Source organism: Megachile rotundata, chromosome 10 (genome assembly GCF_050947335.1).
Source record: "Megachile rotundata isolate GNS110a chromosome 10, iyMegRotu1, whole genome shotgun sequence".
NCBI lineage: Eukaryota > Metazoa > Arthropoda > Insecta > Hymenoptera > Megachilidae > Megachile > Megachile rotundata.
Genome location: NC_134992.1, coordinates 4244252 through 4266304, shown reverse-complemented (window position 1 = coordinate 4266304; position 22053 = coordinate 4244252). Strand labels below are relative to the sequence as shown.

General features: G+C 32.6%; 1 protein-coding gene and 1 long non-coding RNA gene across 4 annotated transcripts in view; one reads left to right on the top strand and one right to left on the bottom strand.

Moving 5' to 3' along the window:
* LOC100877207 (neural cell adhesion molecule 1) overlaps positions 1 to 22053 on the bottom strand; it is a 349161-nt gene that overhangs the window by 30549 nt on the left and 296559 nt on the right. The window lies entirely within an intron of this gene.
* Positions 12552 to 17784, top strand: LOC143265326 (uncharacterized). 2 transcript variants are annotated; one of them, XR_013039751.1, is made up of 3 exons: positions 12552 to 12830; positions 16082 to 16172; positions 16269 to 17784. It is a non-coding gene; the product is annotated as an uncharacterized LOC143265326 (long non-coding RNA). The 2 variants fall into 2 exon arrangements; XR_013039750.1 differs by lacking the exon at positions 12552 to 12830 and having other exon boundaries at positions 15440 to 16172.

Here is a 22053-nt window from a genome sequence, read left to right as displayed (position 1 = left end):
CAACACATCACTAATAACAAATTCTATAATAATTAAATCACAACCAGCATGAGAAATGTACGTTCTATTAAAGTTAATATTCTTCGATATTAATATTCTTGAATATTAGTCAACAAAAAATTCAGAATAATTGATATTTTCAAGCATACAACTCAAACTACCATCATTTCAATCTAAGAACTCAACCACTCTTCGTGTTGCAACTTAACCTAAATTATAATCCACCGCGGGTAACCATCTGAATAGCGTTTGTAAGAAGTCATCCATCCGGAATTAGATGGATTGCAGATGGATCTCAATCTGCTGAAACTGTCCAAATGATACTGAAGTTAAATCATGGTACAGGATTATAAGACTGGAGTCTCAACTATTCCCATTGGTGAGCCAACCATGCTCAGGCGGTTTAAATACGTTTGCTGGACTGTTTGCGTTGTAACTCGTGAGCTTGGCTAACTCACGACCGTTCCATTACTAATTGTGGCAGAAACACGAGCAAATAATGAAGCAACGACGGAAACAGGCACTGCCACGTCCACTGTAGCCAAATATTGATATACCTACTGTTAGGTTGCGGTAACGACGTCGAACTTATGGCAACAACAAACGAGCCTGCCTTTTATAGAGCAAATAACCGGGTAAATAGGCGGCGAAATTCTTAGCATAGACGCCGCATAGCCAACAACGACGTTACGTGCCGTAACATTTTCACCGTCACGTCCGCTGAATATTTAGCGAGAAGCTTTTCGAAAATATTACCCTTAATGACAGACATAGTATTTCTCGGTACGATGTGTTTGTGATCAATGAGATTTCAGATACGTTAATGTGAACAAGTTTTTGGGACATTTTTTTACAAAAATAGAAATGAACAATATTTCAGTCCATTCATAAATAATTTTATTGATTATCAAGTACTGTGAATAATACAAGGTATTCTAAAAACCAATCAGTATTTATGTTGTATACATTCATCGTATATAAATTGTATACAAGGTAGCTCTTCACATTTTGCCATGTAGATTTGCGTCATTGTTATTACTTATAGCAAACAATGTTTCAGATGAATTTGAATGGTTTTGAGAGGGGCATATGCTAGTCGTATATTTTTTTTGTAGGTGAACGTGTAAAGGACATAAAGGTCATTAATGATTTTTTTAAATGGAATCATATATTTTTTATTGCATCCGCTGATACTCCTTCATATTCTTTACAAAAAAGTATTAATGTATTTATGTGAAAAAATCATTAGTTTAGAGGATATTTTAATTTTAATATCTATTTACAGAAAAGGTTCAATGTGGCGACCATTTGCATCAGAACACTTTCTGAATCGAGAAATTAGTGACATACTAACATTCCGTAGTATATAATCTTTCTGCATATGTAGCACTTTCCAGAGCTTCAAAATAAACTGTTAACATGTCTACCTTTTCTTCTTTAGAATGATTTATTATGAAGTGATAATTCACCGTATCATCGTACTCGCCGTGTTAGAGACGTAACAGAGACTAAATTTCACTGTTATTGCGTAACAAAAAAAAAACAAAAACTCACAATTCGGTGACACGTGATCTCTCAAAGCATGTAGAAAAACATTTGCTGTTCAGTTAGGGCAATTCATAATATTGACCAGAGAGTCACGATTTCCTATCAAGTTGGAATTAAAATGTCTCCTAAACTAATGATTTTTTCACATGTATAGATTAATACTTTTTTGTAAAGAATATGATGGAGTATCAGTTGATGCAATAAAAAATATATGATTCCATTTAGAAAAACATTAACGACCTTCATACGTCCTTTACACGTCCACCTACAAAAAGAATATACCACCAGTATATGCCCCTTTCAAAACCATTCAACTTCATCTGAAACATTGTTTGCTATGAGTAATAATAATGACGCAAATCTAGATGGCAAAATGTGGTGAGCCACCCTGTATATTACCTAACTGAGTAAAAAAGTAAACATAGGTTGACAAGTCAATCGTATCTTAATTTTATTAATTTTATTGGATTGTAAAATAAAGTTTAATAAGTGGATATATAAGTATCTGTATAAAAACAGTAAGAAGAAAAAATTTGAGAAGTGACTGCAGTGAGATTTGAACTCGTAACCTCTTCTTTTATAACAGAACATTTATCACTGAACCACAACATGCTATGAAAGTTGTTTTCTGCAGAGTCCATTTGTTTCATCTGAAACTTTTAGAAGCTGTTTTTCTTGGAATCAACTTGGTATCTTACTGCTTGGACAAATAAATCCAACAGTAACGACTTTTCATTACCATTAGATCGAGAAACATTAAATGACTGGTTACTTTTAAAATGAAGTAAAAAAATCAATAATAGATCAAACTTAAAGTAATTACTATAGTTCATCTCAATAGAAGTTATTTGAAAAAAAAAATTGATTATTTTTGTAATGTAAAATAAAGAATCTAAGATCTATCATTTTGTATTATAAATTTATTTACAAAGAGAACCTCATGACTTTTAAAACACCAATTTTATTAAAACTTCATGCAATTATAAATTGCATAAAGAATAATAATTTTGCAAAACCATAGCACGCAATTCTCTAAAATAGATTTATATTCTATTGAGGGCAATAAATGAAGAATAAAAATTGTACAATAACAATTTTTTCTAGAAAAAATCGGAATTGATTCATTTAACAAAATAAATGGCTTGCATTACAGAATAAAGTGCAATTTTATTTTAACGGCCCGAATTCGTCGGAATAGCTAGTATACTGGGACGTTTAAGACCCCAGTTACTAAAAATATTTCTCATACAGAAGTTAGTCATTTTAACTTTACAAAAATTATAAATAATCTTTGAAAGTTGTTTTAACATATTTTAAAATTGATTTTAGTGATTTTAACGTTAATTGTTAAAATATGTACAATACAGAAACGAAAAAATTGAAAAATTATCGGTTTTCGTAAAAAAATTCAAAATTTTCTTCGTTAATTTTAAGCTGAACACTCTTGAAACATAAAAGTTTGAGAAAAGAAGCAGTAAAAATATTGATGTTTCGAAAGTATATTTATCTAGATTTTCAGGACATAGAAGTTAAAATTGACGTTAAATTCGCTGGGATCGTTTCATACTGCAGTGTTACAGTTAAGGGATAATTATATGCATCCACATAGAAGATAAGGTCATAGAAAAGGACGTATTATATCATATGATCCTTTTCAACTTTTTTCTTCTCTTTTTACTTAAAAAAGAACAGGATCCTATCCCACTTCCCAGAATCAGCCTGCATAATATATGTATAGTACCAAATAGGTACTATAAATATCTTCTTTTCCAGAATATATTTTATCGCAAAACGCATGGAAATAAAATAACAAACGCAATGAAACAGCTTCTAGGATTATGTGAGAATTGTAGTTCATTTTCAATGATTATATTTTTTTAAACGTTTTCTACGTACATTGTTAACCGTAGACTTTTTCAATGCTAATATAACAGTAATACTTAATATTTATATTAATCTGCTTTATATTAATTTATGTTAAACTAATATTGATCTAGTTTTTCCTAATATTAATATATCTAGCTATTGTACTCCGTTTTCATAGTTACTACATATACACAGTTAATTTCACAGTTAATACATGTACATTAACCTTACATAATTTTACGCTAATGTCGAATGTCTGCAAAATTGCAATTAGATGTTAGCCAAATGTGTACATATATATACTAGATTCTGATTTAATTTATTGATCTAGTAATTTATTATGTATTTGTATGTGTCACTAAATAGCTCTCTTATTGAGTTTAGAGACCTCTATCCCTCATTCATAAAAGTTATTACTGTTCGATTAACAAGAGAATGACTAAAAAAAAGTCATTAAAATTTTCCTTTGTGCAACGAAAATAAGTTTTTGAACAAATACCTCCAAGAATTTTGAAATTCGATTTTCTTGAACAAAAAAACAGTCTGTCAATGAATTTTCTTTTGCGTTTATATTTAATTTCTCAAGGAAAACTAGGCTTTTTATGATCATATCACAAGTATTGAAAATACCTGGCCTTGCCTAGAGTTTGGAAATCAACAGAGTAAAATTTGACGCTGATAACAAGTGTCAATTAATGAGGTTATTACCCCGAACTTCAATAGAGAACTTCCAATAGAGGGCTAAATTATCAGGGAAAATACCAACTGAAATACAGATATGACAGTTTGACGTGATTGTGCTAGAGATGGATTAATTAATACCTGCAATGAAAATCTATGAAACTGTACATAATTGAGTAATATATTGACTGATCTCGCGGACTATCGAATTAGTCGATGAAACGAGAAATCTTGAAGCTCTCTCGTTAACGATTGCTAAAGTATCTTACGGGTTTTTTACTTGCGTTCATTAGTTTTTATTAAATTCTATGTAATATAATAAATAATGCATCTTTCTGTATCAAGAATGTAACTAGAATTTATTAGAATTATTAAAATTATAAGATTAATAAATCTGATACAAATATTATGTTCACATCTTGTGTCTTCTTAGTAGTAACCATACAAATATAGTAATGCTCAGAAATGTATAATTTACTGTTCTATATAAAAGCGGTAGGTAATTAATGTGTTTTAAAGCAAATTCGCAAGTTGAGAAATTGAGACATTGAGACATTGAGAATTTGAAAAATTGCGAAATTTATCAAGTTACAAGTGTAATAACTGAAAGATTCAGAAATTTGAAAATTTAGAAACTTTGAAATACTGAAGTTTATGTTTAAAATCTGGTTATCTGTAAGTTTTGAAATTTAGACCTTAATAAATTCACAAAATTGTAGATCACATTTTATATATTTTATATAAATTGCAAAAGAAATTAAGCAACATAATTTATTCATTTTTTAGAAAAAAAAATTGTACGATACATTTAATTTTAAATATAGAAAAAATTGCACATTATAGTTAATTTAAATTATAGAAAAATTTATAGCACATAACCTATTTAAATTGTCGAAAAAAATAGTGCATATATTTTACCTGAATTATGAAAGAAATTTACATATATATATAATTTATGTTATAAATTTAAATGTATAACAAATTGCACAATTCAGTTTACTCACGAAACAAAACCTGCACAATTGATTTAAATTATAGAAGAAACCACAAAATGTAACACATAAATTAATAAGTTATTTAAAAATCTATTAGGCAATAAAGTACAGGTAATGGCGGTAAAAACAGGAGGACAAACTGTGTCAATGTTCAGCTATCGATTTTCTGTTCAACCATTTCCAGCGTTTAAGGTAAGCAAGTGCAACAGTAAATAAGGCAGAAAATGGTTGAGAATTTCAAGCGAATAGCTGCTTGTCCCTTTACGAGTGCAACTTCTTCAGAACAGAATTTGAATGCACTTAAGACACTCTCTCCTCGTAACGTTGTGTTGACCATGCACTTTGTTCCGCCTGCATAAACAATGCAGACACGACGGGGCTGAAGCAGAACGCGCGGACAGACACTCGTCGGAGACTCTGTAGAAACAACACGAGTGCACACACTTCAAATCATTATGCAGCTCGTCTCACGAGGTGATAGGTGCCAACTGTCACCTAAGCTATCTGTCAACACTCCTCCAGAAACAGAATTTCTGTGCACCGGTGCAGCAGATGCGTTCGGAATGTCACGCTTCAAGAATCAAAAGATGCAACCGAAGAAAAATGAAGATTCACGTAACGCGCTGCTGCTGGTGTGTTCGAGTTTAACCGTGGCTCGTAAATCACATTTTTAAAGAGCATAGAACATCCATTGAATAGAGATGCCGGTGCGTGAAGGCGCGAAATACCAATCGCTGAATATTTTACTCTACGGACATGTTCACTGTTTTTTAATTATTGGATTTTCAGACACGTTGATCCCTAGGGTTATCTACTGTCATACAAGATGAATTGCTTAACGGCAAGAGTAGGAGTTTCTTTTGCATCATTGAATTCTTTCTATAGAGCTAATAGGTATAACTAGAGTTGCCAGGTAATTACCCAAATGGGGAAGCAGTGACGTCTCCTGAGTTTATACTTTCGTATACTATATTATTGTATAGGCAACTTTTGTCATGCGATGGATTTGACATTTTATAACACACGTAAATGTTGTGATTCGGATGAAAAGATTACCGTTTCTGGGAATGAAAGTATGGAGATTTTTATAGGTTTATTTTTCACATTTGTACGCTTCAACTCGCTAACACCCTTTACATCTACTTTCACTCAAAAAGACACTTTCAATTACAATAATACGATTAGGTGTCACTGCCTGCAATTATAAACAGGCGCGCAAATTTAACAATTACCATAAAAGATTTATTTATTACAATATTAAATCACTCCGAAGGTCAACTAATTACAATCTCGAACAAGGCCACAATGGCGTAAGACCATGACTTAACGATTAGGGGCTTCTTTCTGACTAAGTCTTGCCCTCAGGGATTATATCGTTATTCCCGTAGGGGATCTTAGTCCTCATGACTAACAATAAGTAACATGCGTAATATGTTTTTGAAGCTTTGTGGTTATTGGATGACTTGGTATTGCAAATATTTAGTTTAGGCAAGATTATGCTTGGTCATACAACACAAGTTTTATGAATGAGTATTAATCTCTTTCTGTTACCCTGTTCTACGTTATTTATGTAGATGTTATTTTTGAAATGAATAAAATTGTATGTATAACGTAGTAATTATCACGTAATCTGTGGGTAACCAACCTCACGAATATTTTAAATAAATAAAATTATAGATCCATCAACCATTTAGTTCCTAAATATAGTACATAATTAAATTTCTACATCGCGCAACAAAAAGTATGAACAGCAGTGTACTTTTGACACTAGTTGTTCAAGTATTACAGAACTAACTCGCTGTTCTTTCTCTCATAGGTCGCGGAAGTAAAGATCAACCGGAACAAGATGAAACAAAAGGGAGAAGAATACAACTACAGATATAAGAATAATCCGATCTTGCCGTAGGATTTGAAGTCTGTCGAGTTTCGTGGAAAGTTTTCGGCGTTGAAACCGAATCCGAAAGTGTGCCGCGTACAGCAGATCGTGGCTTAAGGCAGTCGCGACACAATTCATCCTAAATCGAGGCAATCTCGCGGAAACCTGAAACCAATTTCGAAAGAATTGCATTCTAAAACCATCCACGTGCTAGCTCGGGGCTAAACAACCGACCACCACGTATATCGTCGAGACGTCGAACCAATTGAATGTCGAAACTTGTCGAAGAGTCGGTGGTCGAACTCGATATCTTGCTAACTTAAGAAGGGGAAACAACTCCAACAGATATTTGATTCTTGTTTCTTAAGTAATCCAATGCTATCGATTCCTTCAAGAGCTTCTGAGGTATCTTCATCCTCTTATTCTGACGTTCTGCTTCGTTTCATATCTTACACGTTGTTTTATTAATACTACAAATTAAGATTAACGTAATCAATTTTCTGGTATGTTAATTTTGGAATGTTGGAAGTATCAAATTTATAAATGCACGAATTATCGAGGTACTATATTATGAAAATGTTTTTCTAGTTATCTGAATTATTGTCATCAGATCATTATATTTTTAAATTACCAAATTAGAAAATGAGAAAATTAACAAGTAAGCAAACTAGTAAATTAAGAAATTTGTAAATTATCAAATTATTAAATTACCTTTACAAATTTCTAACTTCTAAAATTACACAATTATCAAATTACTAAATCTTCAAAATTTTAACTTTCCAAATTATCAATCACCAAACTATAAAATATCTAAACTTCTAAAATGCAAAATTTCCAAATTCCAAATTTCCGAATTTCAAAAATTTCAAAGAATTTATAATAATAAACTGAATAAGAAAACCATTTCTGATTATATTTTTATTCTAACATTAAATCTGATTTTGATAATATTTTAAAATGAGAATAGTTTAAAATAACACATGGATTCCTCGTTCTAATAAAGCTCAACAATTTTAGTCATGATCGATGAATAAATCATTTTCTCAGAATTCATCCAGAAAATTTCATTAGCTAAGTACAAAGTCAAACATGTTTCATATGCTGAAACACATATCCTCTTCTTCCGAACATATCTCACTAGCCGCAACTTTTGCAAGTTCTAGCAAAGCGTAGGTAATTTGGAGGTACTCACGTAATTGAATTGGATGCTAGTTTCAGAAGCTGTGACTCCTTGACAAGTAATCCTTTTTAATTTTTTAAGTGAGTGAAAGTTACATGGCGCCGGAAATGAGTTTTGAACATTTGAGAACTTTTCTACCGAAAATTTAGGAATCTCTTCGCCAAGAAACTTTATCTTTTCAACATTAAAATTTCTTTACCGGGTTTCCAAACTTTGGAACTGTCGACTTACATTTTCTCTGAATTTTGAAACGCCAATGATTTATGAAAAGTATGCAACTTTATAAATGGTAAAAGTCGAAACAATCTTCAGCTTATATGCGATATTATTTTTTATTTATATTTTTATAATTTATTGAGTATGATTTCATATTTTATAAAGAAGGACATGATTTCACATTTTATAATTTTTCATATTTTTATAATTTGTATTTTTTGAAACACAAAGAATTGTGTTTCACAATTCTTAACGATAGATACATGAGCTGAGTTGTGATTAATAAAATTTGGAAATAAATTTCTTAAAAATATTTATTTATGTCTACAAGATATTAAGTCTGAAATGGTATCTAGAGGTTGGAACAAAATTTTTTAATTTAATCAATAATCATACAAACTTTTAATATTAACCTTAAAGAAGACTATATTTAATAGAATATTATTTTATACTCCTAAAAGATTTGTTATATTTACACAAATCCCATAGAATTATAAATACTATATTTTTAATATTGAAATTTGATTATTTTGTGTATTTATGAATTTTCATACATAAAGAGTAATATAAAAGCGGTGGAAGAATATTTACCGAAAATTCAAGTTAATATAATTTAGAAAATACTAGAATTCAAAAATGAAGAGGGCAACAAAGAGTTGACAGATTCACAGTAATTTAGCATTTAGTGGTGACATTGTAGTATCAAATCATATTAAACGTTTCGGAATTCGCGGCAATTTAAATACCGTAATAGGAACTAGAGTTCCAATTAACCCACACCTATAAATTTCGATAGGATTCGAGTGAAATCCACTTACACGAATAGGTTTAACGAAAATTTCAGGACCACGAATTCTCAGGAAGATTCCTTTTTGCCGAGACTAAATACGAGAGTACGGAAAAAGTCGAAGAAAAAGTGGAAGAATAACTATTTATCACCTCCCTTTCGTTCTCTCATCTCCGATATCTTATCCACTTTTTCCGGGGCTGTGCTTTTTCTTGCCGTTCTCGGCTTTCGCTATCTTTTCCTCGACAGCCCCGCGCTACGTACTTAAAGAAGAGGATCCCTTATTTCTTATTCCACGATTCGCGACAGTTCGGGCGGGACTAACAAAGAAACGGAGGACACGTTACTCCGTAAGGAATAAGTAGACCCTGTCCCATGCTTAATTTTCCTAATGGATTAGCCGGGACTCGTTCAACGACTGCCACTGCCAAATGGAAAAACGCCGGAGCGTAGTTCCGTTCACGTTTCCCTCCATTTTCATTCTTCCCGTTCATTTTCTTGCTCCGTCACGTTACGTTGCATCTGGTTACCGCTTTTCTTCCATCACCAGAGCAGAAGGAACCACCTCTCTTGTCGATCCCTGAAACCATTTCCTTGCCTTGCCTTCGCGTGATCCCGACGGGTGTTGTCCGCGACCGGAAACCGGCTCTTTTGGATTCGACGTGTTTTTGAATACGTCTTTCACGCCGTTATTTCAATCGAGATGTATCGAGCCAGGGAAAGCCACAGCATTGTTGCAACTCGAATGCGTAAACTTCTACTGGGTCTTCTTGAGGTAACACAGAAATAACGTAAGGTGGCAACCTTTAGGAGGGATGTCACACTGTTTTAATAAGATTTACCAAAAAGGTTGGAGAAATTAAAATAAACTGAGTACGCTTTAGATCTCCACGTTCTCTCGAAAGGTCACCTTTTGTTTATATTATTATCTTTTAGCATACGGTGTTGCTACTTGTGAATTCGATAAAACGATCATCACTTATCAGTCAGTCCTTCAGTGACGAATGAATAAAATTGATGTTACTGTGGCGTCCATAGTACTATAGTGACTTTTATTGTTTTGCATGTCTTTTCTCTTTTCTACCTTCTCTAATTTTTTTACGTATTCTGCAGGATCTTGATAGGGTTTGGTTAGTGTCAGCTCATAGGATGCGCCTATTTTATGCCAGTAACTAGTGTTAGCAGCCTTGTCTGTAGGTAGTCAAATTTTTGTGTTTCTTGCTTTGTTTGTATAAGGTGCAATATTGTTGGAAAAAGAAGCAAAGAAAGGAAAGAAACATTTTTATTTCCAAAATCCCCGAATCCCTACATCCTCAAATCTTTAACATCTCCAAATTCCTACATTTCCAAAACCCTACATCTTCATATCTCTAGACTCTCAAATAGCTAAATTGTTATATTCCCAGATTTCAAAATTCCTAAATCTTGAAATTCCTATATTCCCATTACCTACATCCACAAATCTGTGCATTCCCAAATATACATATAGACCCTCAAATAGCTAAATTTTCAGGTGCTCAAGTTCCTAAATCTTGAAATCCTTATACTCCGAAATACCTAGATTTGAAAAGTTTTAAATCCTCAAATTCATGAGTCTCAAAATTCTCAAATTCCTGGACCCCTAAATCGCTAAATTCCCAAATCACTATATCCCCAAATCGCTAAATCCCTAAAACACTAACTTCCCAAATGTATAGATTTCCACACCATCAATTTCTAAAATTCTCAAAAACCTAAAATAAAATGGTTTCTTCCCTTGCTCTTTTTTCCAACAATGCATCAGGTACAGACAAAGCAAGAAGCAAAGCAGTACTGGCAAGACTACTGACGTCTGTATAATGTGGACGTTCCCTCGAGACCTTGCGAAGCTCTTCCTTTTCTTTTTATGACTCTTTTCCGCTGTGTCTGTCCTTTTCCGAAATTTTCAACTGTTCTCCAGGTTTCCTCCTCCTCGATTTTCTTTCTGTATTTATACTTCTTTCCCTTTTTTAATGAGTTTTTGAAATAGAGGTCTGACCAACGCTGAAACTGCGATCATAAGCTTTTACAAAGTCAGCATTGCGACTTCGTACACGTACGCGTATGAAACAGAATAAAAATTGTGTAGAGGAACAGAATCTTCGGAGTCATCATTTATCTTGAATAAAAATATATCTTCCTCCCACATAACTTTCCTCTGGGCCTAATTTACTCAGTGCAACGTTCATCACTTTTTAGACATTTCACATAATTTGTCAGAGAAATGTTTGAGGCAAAAATTAATTTAATTTTCGGTCAGTTGTGTAAGATAACCTTTAACCGTATACAAAGAATATGTACACTGAAGGAAATTTGTATTGCATACAATACGTCAAATACATCGACAGAAACATGTTGCATACAAACAGTATGGCAAATACATCGAAAGAAAGCTACTGTATAAAAATAATATGCTAAGTACACTAGCAAAAACCTTCTGCATACAAATAATTTAAAGCAGAGAATGTATAGCGTATCAGCAAATTTTCAGTAAAATGAAATAATCTGTGAAACTGACTCAACGAATTAAAACAGAACGCTCGATTTAATGCATACAAAGTTTTGTTTAGAATGCCGTGGGCGCAATCTGTTTGCGAAAGTAAACAAGAAGAAGCTGTGTCGCTTCTTCGGGTTGCATTTTCAGGTCAGTTATTTGAAGTTGAAACTTACGCAGCACAACAAGGACAGAACATTCTGAACATTGCAGATAAGAGAATAAGATAAAGTACCGAGCAGAGATTTAATAAGCTAGTATTCTTTTAGTTGTTAATTTTGTAATTTACTTAATTGTTGTATGTAAAATCGAAGATTTCAAATTGCTGAAATCGAACATGATTTAATATTTAAGGAAAAAGACAAAATTTATACGATTTGAAGTAAATGACAAATGATTTGAGTGACAAAAATGTAAGAATTTAATTGTTGAAAAATAATCATTTTTTAGTTACACATGAAGATTTTTCTATAAATAACAATTATTCAGTACTGATTCATCTGAGGTTCTACGTAAAATTATATTTTGGTCCCGTTTATTTACCACTGAAATATTTTATAATTATCTGAATGAAAATGAATGCATTTCTATTATTATATTTTTAATTACATGCTTGTTAATTTTAATAAATGATCATATTCATCCAATTTTTCTCATAATGGTAACGACTTTAGAAATATATATGCATTTAATAATTTATTTTAAATTTTGTTTTGAATATGTAATTTGTGAAATAAAACCATTTGTTGTAATAATATTTCTGGTCTGATATTCTCACCGGTCAAACGGTATAAACAAGATAACGCGTGGTCCAAACGTCGAAAACAAGATAAGCCGAAAACGGTAACGCAATCAAGAGATAAGCAAGAGTATAAAAGAAGAAGCAGGCCGGCGCGCGCGACATTAACCATCGGACATTAATCATCGGACAATAATAATATACACTCAAGATAGTCGGAACTAAGGTTTCGGGTTGGATTGCGAGAACATTCGATTGTAACAAATTGCGCACATTGTAAAATGTTGTGGTGATTAAGAAGTAAAATAAATATTTTTTTTAAAACACAAACTGATCGCTTTCCCGCGTAACAATATAAATTTCTAAATTCATGGTCATAATGCGTGATAAAAATCAGAGAAATATTTTCTGTTTCAAAATTAAAAAACAGGTAACTCAAAAATACCATTCAATCATTATGTAAATAATTATGTAGTATATTATTGTGTAGTACATAATAACGTAAATAATTATTTTGTAATACGAATTTCAGTCAAAAATTTGATTCGATTGATTTTTATGTTAATAATTGTTTAATACAATTTCTTTAATTAAATCGCTTTCACAAATAAATATCTATAAATTAGCAATTTCTGAAGAAATTAAATGGCCAGTATCGTTTTATTCCTGGTATCTTCGTCGGTTATTTCAATATCCATTCCGGTGAAAAATTCAATATTCCAAAGGGTATAGCCGGATAAGGTGTTCAAATGTGCCCTTGAGTCGAATTTGAGACCCAACTCGTCAGTCGGTAGCATATCCCAAAAAAACATCTCACACCAAGTTTCAACCCCCTATCTCATCCGTGGGGGTGGTAAAAGGGAAAAATCAAAATTCCGGTTTTTGGCCTTTTTTGCCTATTTAATTTCGTACAAAAATTCTGAAAAAATTCTGAAACATTGAGGTCCAGATAGTGCATCTTACAGAATTTTTTCAGATTTTTTGATCGCAAACTGTAGTCGTGAAAAATCAAAAATCGAAAAAAAATCCGAAAAAATGCGATTTTTTAGTGAAGATGTCGGAGCACTACTTTTATATTAATGTGGTAGTTAGGTATTAGTACAACTATTATTCTCTAATTTTTTCAGATTTTTCGGTGAGGTGCGCCGTAGTTAAAAAAATCAAAAACCGATTTTTTCGCGCGAAAAACTAACTTCTGCTTTGAATTTTTATGCCATTTTCCCATAAAAGATGCATTAAGTAATTATAAGAGGATTCACGTTCGCACAATTGATCTATGGATTACAACAATACAATTAACTTAATTAATTAGTTTTATGGTACGTTCTTTATATACTTAAATGTTTGAAGGGCTTTCAACAACATCGGTGGCGCAGCGGTTATGGCGTCTGACTCGTAAACCGCTGCATACTTTTTTTGACGCGGGTTCGATCCCACCCGAACTTATATTTTTTTTTTTCTTTAAATTGTTAATTTTTTTAATTCTAATTATAGAACTATGGATATTACTTATTTAAAAACATTTCTAACGCACTTTCGAAATATTTCAAGGTTTGTTTTTTTTTTCATTGGGGAAAGGGATTTATTTACGCACAGTCTATACGTTCTTAGACTAGTGTGGGACTCCTACGTTAATCGCAGACTACCCAGTAAAGCCCCAACTACCTGTTGAAATAAAAATAATTTTAAGTATTTTAATTACATGTCTTAATTGTGCTACGATTTTATATATTTTTATTTTTAAACATTTTATTTTTCGTAACTTATCACTTCCCATTGTTGAAGAAATACTATGTCAAATGTATCCGTCGTCATTGCTGCCTTCATTTGTAACAGGTGTCACTTGCTCTGTTTGACATAGTTTGCCTAATATTGTACATCGTGATTATTTCAAGGATGAATTGAATTAACCATTTTTCAAACATCAAGTTTACAACATCCCGACGTACAATGGTCGGATACCTGAGTAGGAAAAAACCTAATCTTTAACTATTCAAGATTAACAAAATGCTTATAACAACAAGTAATAGACATAATTCTATTACTTAGTTACCAGAAATGAAGTATTTAAAAATTGCACTGATATATGCAGTTGATATATGCAACTAAAAATTTATAAACTTGTAGCACAATTAAGATATATAGTCAAAATGTTCCATAATTATTTTTATATGAATTTAAAGTTGTCAAAGTTTTTCAAGTTAAAAGAAAAACAAACCTTGAAATATTTCGAAAGTGCGTTAGAAATGTTTTTAAATAAGTAATATCCATAGTTCTATAATTAGAATTAAAAAAATTAACAATTTAAAGAAAAAAAAAAATATAAGTTCGGGTGGGATCGAACCCGCGTCAAAAAAAGTATGCAGCGGTTTACGAGTCAGACGCCATAACCGCTGCGCCACCGATGTTGTTGAAAGCCCTTCAAACATTTAAGTATATAAAGAACGTATCATAAAACTAATTAATTAAGTTAATTGCATTGTTGTAATCCATAGATTAATTGTGTGAACGTGAATCCTCTTAAAATTACTTAATGCATCTTTTATGGAAAAATGGCATAAAAATTCAAAGCAGAAGTTAGTTTTTCGCGCGAAAAAATCAGTTTTTGATTTTTTTAACTACGGCGCACCTCACCGAAAAATCTGAAAAAATTAGAAAATAATAGTTGTACTAATACCTAACTACCACATTAATATAAAAGTAGTGCTCCGACATCTTCACTAAAAAATTGCATTTTTTCGGATTTTTTTTCGGTTTTTGATTTTTCACGACTACAGTTTGCGATCAAAAAATCTGAAAAAATTCTCTAAGATGCGCTATCTGGACCTCAGTGTTTCAGAATTTTTTCAGAATTTTTGTACGAAATTAAATAGGCAAAAAGGGCCAAAAACCAGAATTTCGTTTTTTCCCTTTTACTACCCCCACGGATGAGATAGGGGGTTGAAACTTGGTGTGAGATGTTTTTTTGGGATATGCTACCAACTGACGAGTTGGGTCTCAAATTCGACTCAAGGGCACATTTGACCACCTTATCCGGCTATACCCTTTTGCTAAAATTTACGTATTTCCTGTTATCATTTAAAAGCATTCATGTTAAATTGCATTTTAAATTAATTTACGTATTAAATACAGAAACATAACGAAAATTTTTTACTTTTCAAAATTTTATCCTTTTCGTTCCATTAATAAAGAACGTTGAGAAAATTTTATCGGAAATGTAAAATGGAAACCCTATCTCATTTCCAGTATAAATTTTATTGCTTCGGGCATTATTTTACTGACGATATCTTCAATGTTGGTTATTTCGATATCTACATATTCAATCGGAAATTTAATATCACTAATTTCATTGAAATGCGAGTTCGATGAATATTACATTGATTTCGTAAACAAAAAAGCAATAAAGAAAATGCAATATACATACGTTTGAACCATCATTATAAAATTGATTATAAACCATACTTTGGAATCATTATTATAAAATCGGTTATAAATCGTACATCTATAGAGATGATCAAGCTTTGACATTTATAATGCTTTGTAATATGAACAGTCAATAAAAGCTCGGTGTCGCTTGAATTTTTAAAGACGATCTTAATGCTAGAATTACTAAAAGATGAACTATCACTCAACGTCAAGTGCTATCTACATATTAAAACTGACTATATTTACCTATTCCAGAGTGCTTTTTCATAATGAAGAAAATTTATACTGAAAATATGTCAAAAATAAGTAAAGTACTTGCCAAATATTTACAAAATGCTTGTAAAATGTTTGTAATTATTAAAATCTTATACAATGTTATTATAAATACTTTGACTGTTTTGTTAATATAAATAAGTGTAATGATGTTTATTTGCCAAGCTAGACACATGCAGTTTCGTATTAGTTTGCACACTGATAATGAGTATATATTTGCTTTAATTAAAATGTTTCCTCGATCGCAAGGTATGGTTAAATTTCCTCCCAAATTTTTAATCAATAGAATATTTTACTATTGTTAGAGAAGTTTGAGACGTCATTGGTCCATATGTTCCAGCGCCATTTTATGTGGGCCTAGTGAGTCACGTGCGACTGTATACGGTTCGCAGGAATGCGAGTGTTGGTGTGTAATAATAAATAATATTGTTCTGGGAAATATAACGATATGTATAACTTTAAATTATGAAAGAAAACTAAGAACCTCGAATTAGTTGGTGTTCAAAAGGTTTAAAGAATTAGTAGTATCGAGGGCGCAAGTAGCACGACAGCAGCAACGTGGTGGCCGTTATACCAGGCTTGAATGGAGGTTCTGATAAAAATACGAGAACCGCATAGAATGGAATCGCTGAATGCGCGAAGAGAGTTGCACAAAGGGTTTTGTGACGATTTTCTTGGTGGACTGACCCCGATGGCGTTCCATCAAACGGGGACAAAGCAAAGGGGCCGCAAATTGGCTCGAACGGTCCGCAGGCAGGCCGTCGTTCGAGTAAATCAGTGCCGGCGGGCTTACGGTTGTCAAATCAATATTTGCACCTCGCCACCCTTGCACACAGACAGGTTGGTGTGCAAAGTCAGGCGTGCTGGAATTAGAGAAGAAGGAGCCAGAGCGAGGCGAAGAAGCAGGATGAGAGGCGAATTGGACAGTGGGCCGACACTTTATGTGGTTGGTCGCACTGGAAATCGCTGGCAAACTGAATTAACCCGGTGTTGACCCGCCAACCGTATGTTACCGATAACTTTCCATTATGTTCCGGAAGGTGTTTGAGCAGAGTCGATTATAACCGGAGTCGGGAAAGGAATCTACTACGCGCAATTTGACAAATATACACACGTCGATACCTTGGACTCCAGCAATCGTTCCGAAGGATGTTCTCGCGGGATTAAACGGAGAACCGAACGACGGATACGTTCCTGCTTCGTAAATCTCCTTGAGAATGGATACGTGCCGGGAAAACTCGATTGTTGAGGGGAACATGACGCGTAACGAAAGCACGGCAAACACGCCAAAGTGGAATATATAATCAAATATCTGTCAAGATTCGATAGATTTCATTGCCGTTTCTCCTCGAATTTCTGCATCGGAAGGAACGACTTTGATAGCATCAATGCTCCGGAACGCATCGAGAATGTTTCCTTCGTGGGAAGACTAGACGGAACGGAAATTCTATTGACAACATGGAGGAATGAACGATTTATTGTTACGAACGATTCGTTGACGGTTTAGAGACTAAAGTGGGGCAAGTGGAAACACGTATATGGAAGGATTTTTGTATCTTTAGAAGACAGCCATTGTTGCTATTTTGAATATCTTAACTCTATCGGATGTATATGTTGATTCTATGCATACATAACATCGTACGCACATGTATGTAATATAAATAAAGGTTCGTTAAAGGAAACAATTTTTTATATTTTACAATTTTTAAATTTTATATTTCCCAATTTCATTTCTGTCTCTCAGTCGTTGCATCTCCGATTTTCGAAATTTTCAGATATTTTAAATTTTTAAATATTCCAATTACCAAATATTTCAAACTTATAAATAATTAAAATTTCCAAATATTCCAAATATTCCAAATATTCAAATTTTCAACTTTTTTAATTTCCAAGTACGCAAATTTTCAAATTTCCAAATACCTCAATTTTTTTTTTTGAATTTCAAAATGCTCTAAATTATAATGCCAAGTTTTTTTTTTTAATTTTCAAGTTCTCAAATCCTCAAAATTTCTAGACTTTCCAATTCTTAATATAACTTTTTGAAATTCAAAATTTGAAAATTGTGCATCCAAAAACCAGTACATGATGGAGTACCTTTTCCCATATGCCTCCAATTTCCATATAAAAATCTAATGTCCTAGCCACTTATGTTTATCCATAATCAATGCTACGTAACCATATATTTATTTTTTATATGAATGGACATTGTAAAATTTTCGGAATTTCTGTAATTCTTCCAAAGTACCTGCATTGAAATTTCCAGTTCTTATTATGCGCGAAATTTTCTGTATAATGATGGTTATGACATATGAGCTATATTCCTATATTGATTTTAAGCTATAAATACGCTAGCAGTGAAAAATGCGTGCCACTATAAAATACACTTTCAGAGATGAACCATAACGCTCGAAGATTTAACTTGCTATGTTTTAATACTCCATTTCTTTTGTAACATAACATTATATTTAAAATTTTTTACCGAAGGAAACTTGTAGAAGCATAAATTCATCTGCCGTTGTGATGAATGAAATCACTCACAGAAATCGTATACAGTTTCTTTGTTATTATTCTTATTTTGAGAAAAAAATTGCGACGAGAATAATTCTCTAATTTCAGAAATAAAAGTCATGTTTAAAAATGAACATAAAATAATTATAGAAACTAGCAAGGGACGTTTGGTAAATGATAAATGTTGTTACGTCAACTATGTAGGTTGATATAATTGCTTATTGGGTTAACCTAAGAACTTTGCCACATTTGATTAATGCGTCCAGCCCGTTCATACTTCAAAGGGAAACTACCTATCATACTTAATGTGTAGTGTGCAATAACGGAAAGTGCTGAACGATAATAGGTATATAAGACGGGTGATAAAAAGCGCAAGTAAGCTAATAAAAGACGTCAGACCAAATTTAATTTTTCTGAACAATTTTATTGCAAATTATCCTTGAAAATTGATTTATATAATCAAATAGGAAGATTATCATTATCGGTGAATTTTTGTAAAATATATTTATCTCAATAGAATATATTTTCTGTAATAAACATCTTTGTATGTTCATAAAAAATATCTATTTTCAAATTATCCTTTACTAGAACTTTTATACTTATTATTTTATACAATAATAATTGGTCATACATTTGGAAGATATTTTTCGTTGTTTGATTGATCAAAGTTTGACAGATCAGTTTCGTATTAATTACAAAAGAGGTCCATAATAATAAAAATGTGTGTTGTCAATTTCAATTTTCCCGAAAATTGAAAATGCATATATGTGAGTCCTATTACTAGTTTTACGTTACCATTTGTAAAAATTGATTTCAAATAAGACATGGCACTAGTTTCTTATTCGTTAACGATAATTTTTAACCGTATTCAGAGAGCTGATTAACCATAACCTAGAAATTCGATCAATAGTATGGTAGTGATTATAGCATTGTATTCTAAGCAAATACCCATGAAAAAAAATTATGATAACGTATTAATAATTTTTTTCTTTGCTTGGTAAAAACATTGTGTCTTGTGATATACATACAGAAATATTAATTAAAATAAAAACATTTCTAATTATATAGAAACATTTAATTTGAATTATAAATCGACGTATACAAATTATATTATCAAAATGATTCAAAAGATCATAGGTCTCACGTGACTAAGTCAATTAGCGTTAACAATATTACACTGAGGTTTGATTAGGATCTTTTGCCTGACGGGACGTATTTATTAAACACAGTTCTTTTAATTCCATTTTTAGATCAATAATACCACTTATTTATATCATAATTCTACAAAATATATTACGTCTTCCATTCATATTATATTACTCTAATACATTATATATTAATCATAAACGATATTTTTATAATATGATAATTATGGTATGTAGAAACAAGAATAAAATTGTAACTTACACACGACAAAAAAGTGCAGCGATTATACTGTAACCATTTTTATATAATTCAAGTCTTTCATCATTTTTATGATCTTTTTGACAATACCTTCTATGTTCCCTCTATATTAAAATAATAGGAAGAAATAAATTAATATTTATTATTGGAAAGCAGTCATTATGAGTAATTTTGAAACAAATTTTCACAGTACTTTGATATGAAAAACAGAAACTGTAATTATCTGCAAAGAAATTTATAAGTTATAAAGGAATAGCTCAACAGTAAGATAAAAAATGTTATCCTCTTTTTTGACTTATTTTCAAATATGGAATCACCACCTGGCCTGGTGGGCCAAATTTTTGGAACATCCTATATACTACTAATGTTTATGCATTTGTCAAACATCGAAACCTGCAAAGCAAATATAAATCACGGAATCTGTACATTGTGGATTTCGCAGATCATATAATTTATCCACACTTTACATACATCATAAATACATAAACACGCGCGGCATTGTAACAAATAAATACTGAATTCGGTAAATAAGGGGGATATTATTCATCAATAGACCCAATATATCATGCAAACCGGACTAACATAAATCTATTTTTATCTTTCGCGAACATCGATCGATACAGGAAGTTCAAACAACCTTGTCGAATATTGATGAGCCCTAATAAGTCCTATCGGTTTCTATACCCTTGTCATCATTCCGTCTGATAGCGCCAATCAATCAATCATCGTGGCATCCGAGTTGAACAGCGCCCGTTCGTTTATTCCGACCCTCTTATTCAAAATCTAACCCATTTATAATAGCTATTTGAAAATGTTTCCCTCACCGGATCTAAACGGACGGCAATTCAAGAGCAACCGTGACCAGAGTAGCAAACGGATGTGGCGTATTGACCGTAGGAAGAGTCGCTTGTCGGCAGAGTATTCCGGTATTTATCATAGACCAAACTCGCAGAAGGTAGCTGCGGAAGGGCATTGAAAGCCAGTGAAACAGTCGTGACGCATAGACAGATATAGGTGTTCGTTGATTGAGTGTAATCTGTTTTGTTAATTGCAAGGTCCGCAGAGTCCGATACCTGCGGTTGCGTTCCGCTGCGTTCAGCATTACAAGCCGAACTGCTGCCAGAACCGACCCCTCGTTTCTCCTTCGAGCTTGTACACTGGCCCTTCCAACAACCCCGACCACAGTCAGGTTCCCTTATGTGAGGAAACAGAGTTCAGTGACGGGGCCGAGTTTGAGGGGCGGTTAACCGACTAATTGCAATACTGACGCGTCCGCTTGGACTATTTGCGCAATTGCAATCATATCCGCCGCTACAACGTCACCTAGCACCGGTATAATAGGCGTAGACGATGCGAGTGCTGTTAATGGACCGTCAAGAGGAAAAGTTCGGCGTTTTTTCGTTGTTCGACGTCATTTTTCAAAAATGCTTCGACCCCAACGGTGAAACCGGCCGTAATCATTGGCTGTTGTTGCGTCAGCGGCCATTGCGTGCGGCTGCTATTTTTTTCACACGAATTTCAGCAACGCCGAGTGAAAACAGGAGCGATGCAGGATTTATAGGGAACCGATTTTGCTTTGTTTGCTGGTTTGCCCGGTGATTTTTCGATTCTAATTTTCCAAAATTGCTGCCCTTTCGTATTCCTATGGTGCTCGATATCTCGATAAGGTCTACGGTATGGAATATTGAACACTTGCCAGAATTTGTTTACTGACGTGATAAAACAAGAATGTGATTTATTTCGAAAGATAACTAGTTGTAGTGTAAGCTTGAAGATCTAGGGAGCTTCTTCAAACTGTACGAAAATTTTAGAGTATTATAATTTTTCACGATTAATATCGTATGTGTTATGTTAAAGACACTAATTGCTGTTTTCCAAGCAAAATTAAAATTTTTCTGGGAAAATTATATTATACGAAAATTTCTTTATAATATGAGCTATAAAAGAAGTATAAGTTATAATTTAAAAATGTTATATCTTATAAAAATTGTAATTTAAATACAACATTTACAACCTATAATCGTAAAGTATCGAAAACAAAA